This window comes from Capra hircus, chromosome 9 (assembly GCF_001704415.2).
Source record: "Capra hircus breed San Clemente chromosome 9, ASM170441v1, whole genome shotgun sequence".
NCBI lineage: Eukaryota > Metazoa > Chordata > Mammalia > Artiodactyla > Bovidae > Capra > Capra hircus.
In genome coordinates this window covers 77,452,347-77,462,197 of record NC_030816.1, presented here as the reverse complement: position 1 = coordinate 77,462,197, position 9,851 = coordinate 77,452,347, and the positions used below count along the sequence as shown (strand labels likewise).

Below are 9,851 nucleotides of genomic sequence, written 5' to 3'. Positions count from 1 at the left end.
CTTGCTGTTTACTTTGCATTTATTTTAGACTATGGAAATGATGTTAGACAAAAAGCAAATTCGAGCAATTTTCTAATTTACCTTCAAAATGGATCCTAAAACAGCAGAGACAACTCACAACATCAGCAATACATTAGGTCCAGGAACAGCTTATGAATGTACCATGGAGTGCTGGTTCAAGAAGTTTAGCAAAGGAGATGAGAGCCTTGAAGATGAGGAGTGTAGTAGCTAGCCAACAAAAATTGACAATTACAAATTGAGAACCATTATTTATTTTTTTAATATAACCTACTCTTTGCGACCCCATGGACTGTAGCCTACCACGCTCCTCTGTCCGTGGGATTTTCCAGGCAATAGTACTGGAGTGGATTGCCATTTCCTTCTCCAGGGGATTTTCCCGACCCAGGGATCAAACCCAGGTCTCCCGCATTGTAGACAGACGCTTTACCATCTGAGCCATCAGGGAAGTCCTAATATAAATGTATTTATTTTAATTAGAGGCTAACTACTTTACAATATTGTATTGGTTTTGCCATACATCAACATGAATCCACACGGGTGTACACATGTTCCCCATTCTGAACCCCCTTCCTACTTCCCTCCCCATACCATCCTTCTGGGTCATCCCAGTGCACCAGCCCCAAACATCCTGTATCATGATCAAACCTGGACTGGTGATTCATTTCACATATGATATTATACATGTTTCAATGCCATTCTCCCAAATCATCCCACCCTTGCCCTCTCCCACAGAGTCCAAAAGACTGTTCTATACATCTGTGTCTCTTTTGCTGTCTCTCATACAGAGTTATCATTACCATCTTTCTAAATTCCATATATATGCGCTAGTATACTCTATTGGTGTTTTTCTTTCTGGCTTACTTCACTCTGTATAATCGGCTCCAGTTTCATCCACCTCATTAGAACTGATTCAAATGTATTCTATTTAATGGCTGAGTAATACTCCATTGTGTATATGTACCACAGCTTTCTTATCCATTCATCTGCTAATGGACATCTAGATTGCTTCCATGTCCTGGCTATTATAAACAGTGCTGCGATAAACATTGGGGTACCCGTGTCTCTTTCAGTTCTTGTTTCCTTGGTGTGTATGCCCAGAAGTGGGATTGCTGGGTCATATGGCAGTTCTATTTGCAATTTTTTAAGGAATCTCCGCACTGTTCTCCATAGTGGCTGTACTAGTTTGCATTCTTACCAACAGTGTAAGAGGGTTCCCTTTTCTCCACACCCTCTCCAGCATTTATTGCTTGTAGACTTTTGGATAGCAGCCATCCTGACTGTTGTGAAATGGTACCTCATTGTGGTTTTGATTTGCATTTCTCTGATAATGAGTGATGTTGAGCATCTTTCCATGTGTTTGTTAGCCATCTGTATGCCTTCTTTGGAGAAATGTCTGTTTAGGTCTTTGGCCCATTTTTTGATTGGGTTGTTTATTTTTCTGGAATTGAGCTGCAGGAGTTGCTTGTATATTTTTGAGATTAATTCTTTGTCAGTTGCTTCATTTGCTATTATTTTCTCCCATTCAGAAGGCTGTCTTTTCACCTTGCTTATATTTTCCTTTGTTGTGCAGAAGCTTTTAATTTTAATTAGATCCCATTTGTTTATTTTTGCTTTTATTTCCAATATTCTGGGAGATGGGTCATAGAGGATGCTGCTGTGATTTATGTCAGAGAGTGTTTTGCCTATGTTCTCCTCTAGGAGTTTTATAGTTTCTGGTCTTACATTTAGATCTTTAATCCATTTTGAGTTTATTTTTGTGTATGGTGTTAGAAAGTGTTCTAGCTTCATTCTTTTACAAGTGGTTGACCAGTTTTCCCAGCACCACTTGTTAAAGAGATTGTCTTTTCTCCATTGTATATTCTTGCCTCCTTTGTCAACGATAAGGTGTCCATAGGTGCATGGATTTATCTCTGGGCTTTCTGTTTTGTTCCATTGATCTATATTTCTGTCTTTGTGCCAGTACCATACTGTCTTGATGACTGTGGCTTTGTAGTAGAGCCTGAAGTCAGGCAGGTTGATTCCTCCAGTTCCATTCTTCTTTCTCAAGATTGCTTTGGCTAGTCGAGGTTTTTTGTATTTCCATACAAATTGTGAAATTATTTGTCCTAGTTCTGTGAAAAATATCGCTGGTAGCTTGATAGGGATTGCATTGAATCTATAGATTGCTTTGGGTAGTATACTCATTTTCACTATATTGATTCTTCCAATCCATGAACATGGTATATTTCTCCATCTATAAGTGTCCTCTTTGACTTCTTTCATCAGTGTTTTATGGTTTCCTACATATAGGTCTTTAGTTTCTTTAGGTAGATATATTCCTAAGTATTTTATTCTTTCCGTTGCAATGGTGAATGGAATTGTTTCCTTAATTTCTCTATTTTGTCATTATTAGTGTAAAGGAATGCGAGGGATTTCTGTGTGTTGATTTTATATCCTGCAACTTGACTATATTCATTGATTAGCTCTAGTAATTTTCTGGTGGAGTCTTTAAGGTTTTCTATGTAGAGGATCATGTCATCTGAAAACAGTGAGAGTTTTACTTCTTTTCTGATTTGGATTCCTTCTATTTCTTTTTCTGCTCTGATCGCTGTGGCCAAAACTCCCAAAACTATGTTGAATAGTAGTGGTGAAAGTGGGCACCCTTGTCCTGTTCCTAACTTTAGGGGAAATGCTTTCAATTTTTCACCATTGAGGATAATGTTTGCTGTGGGTTTATCATATAAAGCTTTTACTATGTTGAGGTATGTTCCTTCTATTCCTGCTTTCTGGAGAGTTTTTATCATAAATGCATGCTGAATTTTGTCAAAGGCTTTCTCTGCATCTATTGAGATAATCATATGGATTTAATTTTTCAATTTGTTAATGTGGTGTATTACATTGATTGATTTGTGGATATTGAAGAATCCTTGCATCCCTGGGATAAAGCCCACTTGGTCATGATGTATGATCTTTTTAATGTGTTGCTGGATTCTGATTGGCTAGAATTTTGTTAAGGATTTTTGTATCTATGTTCATCAGTGATATTGGCCTGCAGTTTTCTTTTTTTGTGGCATCTTTGTCAGGTTTTGGTATTAGGGTGATGGTGGTCTCATAGAATGAGTTTGGAAGTTTACCTTTGTAATTTTCTGTAAGAGTTTGAGTAGGATAGGTGTTAGCTTTTCTTTAAATTTTTTGTAGAATTCAGCTGTGAAGCCGTCTGGACCTGGGCTTTTGTTTGCTGGAAGATTTCTGATTACAGTTTCAATTTCCATGCTTGTGATGGGTCTGTTAAGATTTTCTATTTCTTCCTGGTTCAGTTTTGGAAAGTTGTGCTTTTCTAAGAATTTGTCCATTTCTTCCAAGTTGTCCATCTTATTGGCATATAATTGCTGATAGTAGTCTCTTATGATCCTTTGTATTTCTGTGTTGTCTGTTGTGATCTCTCCATTTTCATTTCTAATTTTATTGATTTGATTTTTCTCCCTTTGTTTCTTGATGAGTCTGGCTAATGATTTGTCAATTTTATTTATCCTCTCAAAGAACCAGCTTTTGGCTTTGTTGATTTTTGCTATGATCTCTTTTGTTTCTTTTGCATTTATTTCTGCCCCAATTTTTAAGATTTCTTTCCTACTGCTAACCCTGGGGTTCTTCCTTTCTTCCTTTCCTAGTTGCTTTACTTGTAGAGTTAGGTTATTTATTTGACTTTTTTCTTGTTTCTTGACGTATGCCTGTATTGCTATGAACTTTCTCCCTTAGCACTGCTTTTACAGTGTCCCACAGGTTTGGGGTTGTTGTGTTTTCATTTTCGTTCATTTCTATGCATATTTTGATTTTTTTTTAGATTTCTTCTGTGATTTGTTCGTTATTCAGCAGAGTGTTGTTCTGCCTCCATAAGTTGGAATTTTTAATAGTTTTTCTCCTGCAATTGAGATCTAATCTTAAGGCATTGTGGTCAGAAAAGATGCTTGGAATGATTTCAATTTATTTGAATTGACCAAGGCTAGATTTATGGCCCAGGATGTGATCTATTCTGGAGAAGGTTCCGTGTGCACTTGAGAAAAAGGTGAAATTCATTGTTTTGGAGTGAAATATCCTATCGATATCAATTAGGTCTATCTGGTCCATTGTATCATTTAAAGTTTGTGTTTCTTTGTTAATTTTCTGTTTAGTTGATCTATCCATAGGTGTGAGTGGGGTATTAAAGTCCCCTACTATTATTGTGTTATTGTTAATTTCCCCTTTCATACTTATTAGCATTTGTCTTACATATTGTGGTGCTCCTATGTTGGGGGCATATATCTTTATAATTGTTATATCTTCTTCTTGGATTGATCCTTTGATCATTATGTAGTGTCCTTCTTTGTCTCTTTTCACAGCCTTTGTTTTAAAGCCTATTTTATCCGATATGAGTATTGCTACTCCTGCTTTCTTTTGGTCTCTATTTCTGTGGAATATCTTTTTCCAGCCCTTCACTTTCAGTCTGTATGTGTCCCTTGTTTTGAGGTGGGTCTCTTGTAGACAACATATATAGGGGTCTTGTTTTCATATCCATTCAGCCAGTCTTTTTTTTTGGTTGGGGCATTCAACCCATTTATGTTTAAGGTAATTATTGATAAATATGATCCCATTGCCATTTACTTTATTGTTTTGGGTTCAAGATTATACGCCCTTTTTGTGTTTCCTGTCTAGAAAAGATCTTTTAGCATTTGTTGGAGTGCTGGTTTGGTGGTTCTGAATTATCTCAGCTTTTGCTTGTCTGTAAAGCTTTTGATTTCTCCTTCATATTTGAATGAGGTCCTTGCTGGGTAGAATAATCTGGGCTGTAGGTTATTTTCTCATCACTTTAAGTATGTCCTGCCATTTCCTCCTGGCCTGAAGAGTTTCTATTGAAAGATCAGCTGTTATCCTTATGGGAATCCCCTTGTGTGTTATTTGTTGTTTTTCCCTTGCTGCTTTTAATATTTGTTCTTTGTGTTTGATCTTTGTTAATTTGATTAATATGTGTCTTGGGGTGTTTTGCCTTGGGTTTATCTTATTTGGGACTCTCTGGGTTTCTTGGACTCGGGTGATTATTTCCTTCCCCATTTTAGGGAAGTTTTCAACTATTATCTCCTCAAGTATTTTCTTGTGGTCTTTCTTTTTGTCTTCTTCTTCTGGGACTCCTAAGATTCGAATATTGGGGCGTTTAACATTGTCCCAGAGGTCTCTGAAATTGTCTTCATTTCTTTTAATTCGTTTTTCTTTCTTCCTCTCTGTTTCATTTATTTCTACCGTTCTATCTTCTACCTCACTAATCCTATCTTCTGCCTCCATTATTCTTCTATTTGTTCCCTCCAGAATGTTTTTGATCTCATTTATTGCATTATTCATTATATATTGACTCTTTTTTATTTCTTCTAGGTCCTTGTTAAACCTTTCTTGCATCTTCTCAATCCTTCTCTCCAGGCTATTTATCTGTGATTCCATTTTGATTTCAAGATTTTAGATCATTTTCACTATCATTATTTGCAATTCTTTCTCAGGTAGATTCCCTATCTCTTCCTCTTTTGTTTGGTTTGGTTTGGTGGGCATTTATCCTGTTCCTTTACCTGCTGGGTATTCCTCTGTCTCTTCATCTTGTTTATATTGCTGTGTTTGGGGTGGCCCTTCTGTATTCTGGCAATTTGTGGAATTCTCTTTATTGTGGAGTTTCCTCTCTGTGGGTGGGGTTTATGGGTGGCTTGTCAAGGTTTCCTTGTTAGGGAAGTTTGTGTCGGTGTTCTGGTGGGTGGATCTGGATTTCTTCTCTCTGGAGTGCAATGAAGTGTGCAGTAATGAGTTATGAGATGTCAGTGGGTTGGGAGTGACTTTGGGCAGCCTGTATATTGAAGTTCAGGGCTGTGTTCCTGTGTTGCTGGAGAATTTGCGTGGTATGTATTGCCCTGGAACTTGTTGCCCCTTGGGTGGTGCTTGGTTTCAGTGTAGGTATGGAGGCGTTTGATGAGCTCCTGTTGATTAATGTTCCCTGGAGTCAGGATTTCTCTGGTATTCTCAGGGTGTGGACTTAAGCCTCCTGCCTCTGGTTTTCAGTCTTATTTTTACAGTAACCTCAAGACTTCTCCATCTATACAGCACCATTGATAAAACATCTAGGTTAAAGATGAAAAGCTTCTCCACAGTGAGAGATACCCAGAGAGGTTCACAGAGTTACATGGAGAAGAGAAGAGGCAGGAGGGAGATAGAGGTGACTGGAATGAGATGAGGTGGGATCAAAAGAGGAGAGAGCAAGCTAGCCAGTAATCACTTCCTTATGTGCACTCCACGGTCTGGACCGCTCAGAGATATTCATGGAGTTATACAGAGAAGAGAAGAGGGAGGAAGGAGACAGAGGTGGCCAGATCCAGCCAGTAATCAGTTTCCTAAGTTTTTCCACAGTCCGGAACACACAAAGAGATTCACAGAGTTGGGTAGAGAAGAGAAGGAGGAGGGAGGAGATAGAGGCGACCTGGTGGAGAAAAAGGAGAGTCCAAAGGGGGAGAGAGCAGTCAAGCCAGTAATCTCACTCCCAAGTAAAAATGGGTACTGAATATTGGGTTCTTAAAGGCACAAAATTGATAACAAATACCTAAAAGCAAAGATTAAAAGTCTAGAGTAGAAGTTAGATTTTCAAAAATACATTATTAATGAAAAAAAAGGCCACTAAAATTAGAAAATATATATATATGAAGTTTGCTTTAAAAAATAGGGTTTCTCTTTTTTTTGCAAAGTAATAGTAGGTTATAAAAATGAAAATTAAAGGAGTAATAGAGGACTTACAAATTTTTTAAAAAACTTTTTTTTTAATTAAAGAATGATAGTAAAAATATATCTAGGACTTTCTCTGATGGTGTTGTGAGCAGTGTGGGGTCAGTTCATTTTTGGATAGCTCCATGATCCGGCTTATATTTCTCAAGATCTATAGGCCCCTCCCAATGTAGTCAGTACTAACTACAGGGTTTTAATCTATTGCACCTGTCACTTCCAAGGAGGTTCCCTCTGGTTTAGCTTCTTCTGTTTGCTGGTCCCTTCAGTGCCTAAATTCTGCTCTGACACAAGGGGGCGGTGGTGGACACTTTGTTAGGCTCACTTGTTCAGTCGTGCTGTGGGGAGGGAGGGATGCTGCAAACAAATACCACTGGCGTGTGTTCACAGTGTCTCGGCCACACTGGGTTTGCCCCCACTCATGGCGTGTGTGCTTTCCCTGTCTACACTGCTTAGGCTCCAGGTTGCTGTGCTGGGAACTGTCTGAGGTCGGCGCTGGGTTGTATGCACTTCCCAGGTCTAAGCCACTCAGGTTCAGGCACTTGGGTAGTCCTCAGAGGCGCAGACTCAGTTGGGCCTGCGTTTTGTGCCCTTCCCAGATCCGAGCAGCTCAGTGACCAGGTATTTGGTGAGCACGGTTGCTGTGACTTATCGCCTCCCCCGTCCCTGCCACTTGGTTTTCTGGGTGTACAACCGGCGCACCTTCTCAGGCGGATGTTGACCGTCCAAAATCCCAAGAAATCTTGGTTAGCAACGAACCCTGCTTGCAGTTTAGTAGATAATGTCTCTCTGGGGCCGCGATTGCCCCCTTCCTGCTCTGGCTGCCCTTGCCTGCCTGTCACCGGAGGGGGATAGGTCAGTCTGCAGCTGGCTAGCTCTGCTCAGTCCTTTGTTCTGTGAGCGGGCCTGTCGGTGTCTTAGGCTGGGGCTTGTCACATAGCTCTAGTCAGGCCTTTGTTCTGTGCGTGGGCCTGGTGGTGTCTTAGGGCTTTTCGCGTAGTAGCTATCCCACAGTCTGGTTTGCTAGCCCAAGTGAGTTCCCTCCGATTGCCCTCGGGGCATTCAGGCCTGGTCCTTACTCTAAGCAGTGCAGCCCGCGCCTCCCTGCCCAGCCCCTGCTTGCTAGTGGTGGATGCAGGCATCTGCGCTGCTTCTCTGCTGGGGGAGTTACCGTTGGGCACATAATCTGTGAGTTTTAATTATTTATTTATTTTTCCTCCTGATTATGTTGCCCTCTGTGGTTCCAAGGCTCACCACAGACTCAGCAGTGAGAATGTTTCCTGGTGTTTGGAAACTTCTCTCTTTTTTAAGACTCCCTTCCAGGGATGGAGCTCTGTCCCTCCCTCTTTTGTCTCTCTTTTTGTCTTTTGTATCTTTCCCTACCTCCTTTCAAAGACAATGGGCTGCTTTTCTGGGTGCCTGATGTCCTCTGCCAGCATTCAGAAGTTGTTTTGTGGAATTTACTCAGCGTTCAAATGTTCTTTTGATGAATTTGTGGGGGAGAAAGTGGTCTCCCCGTCCTATTCCTTCATCATCTTAGGACCACCTCCGAGAGCCACTATTGAAGCTAATCCTAGTACAACTACACAAGAAGTTGTGGAAGAACTCAACACAGGCCATTCTATGTTCATTCGGCATTTGAAGCAAATTGGAAAGGTGAAGAAACTCAATAAGTGGGTGTTCCATGAGCTGATTGAAAATCAGAAAATTTCTCCTTTTGAAATGTCATCAACAACAATGAATCATTTCTGAATCAGATTGTGACATATGATGAAAAGTGAATTTTATACAATAACCGGCGACAACCAGCTCAGTGGTTGGACCGAGAAGAAGCTCCAAAGTACTTTCCCAAAGGCAAATTGCACCAAAACAGGGTTATGGTCACTGTTTGGTGGTCTGCTGCTCATCTAATTCACTACAGCTTTCTGAATCCCAGTGAAACCATGACGGCTGAGAAGTATGCTCAGCAGATCACTGAGATGCACCAAAAGCTGTAGTGTCTGCAGCCAACATAGATCAACAAAAATGGCCCAATTCTTCTCCATGACAATGCCTAACTGCAGTCACATAACCAATGCTTCAAAAATTGAATGAATTGGGCTATGAAGTTTTGCCTTATCTGCCATATTCACTTGACCTCTCACAAACTGGCTAACAAACTGACTTCAAGCATCTCAACAGCTTTTTGTGGGGTAAACACTTCCACAACCAACAGGAGGTAGAAAATGCTTTCCAAGCATCCATGGAATCCTGCAGGCATAGATCTTTATGCTACAGGAATAAACAAACTTATTTCTCATTGGCAAAAATGTGTTGATTTTACTGGCTCCTATTTTGATTAATAAAAATATGTTTGAGCCTGGTTATAATAATTTAAAATTCATGGTGCTAAACTGCAATTACTTTGGTACTAATCTAATAGACTCTAAGTTACTCTTGGAAGGGTACCCTGTTAATATTTCTATATAAACATCTATGATTTATAGAATTTAGAGATCTATAAAGATTTTTATAGATCATAAATCTATTAGATTTTGAATCTATATTTATAGATCTAATTTATATTTTATAGATCTATTAGATTTCAAATAGAAATATTAGATTGCTATTCTATAGATTTAATTTATATGCTATAATTTATAGTTATATTCTATATTCTAGAAATATAGATTCTATACAGAAGAGTTATAGAATTTCAGTTAATAAACAGTTCCTCTGTAAGAAATGAACCTGGAACATGTCCAGGTATCAAGAGTGAAGCATCCTTGGCTGTCTCCTCTAGTCTCTACAGTGTGGGTTCCATTTTCCCCAACTGTCTTCTCAAGGCATTGATATTTTAAAGTCAATCATTTATTTCAAGTAGTGTTCAGTATCATGTGTGCATGAAAAGTGAAATTATTTTTCACAAGCTACAAGGGACATACAATTAAGTTGACCCAAAGAGAAGCGCCTAGCTCCTCTAGAGAAATATATAGCCAAAACTAAATACTACTTTGCCATTTTATGTATAGGAATTGAGCACCTATCGAGTTTGGTACCTGCAGAGGCCTGGAACCAGTCCTCCAAGGATA

General features: G+C 39.4%; 1 pseudogene; it reads left to right on the top strand.

Moving 5' to 3' along the window:
- On the top strand, positions 32 to 9,122 carry LOC106502503 (annotated as a pseudogene).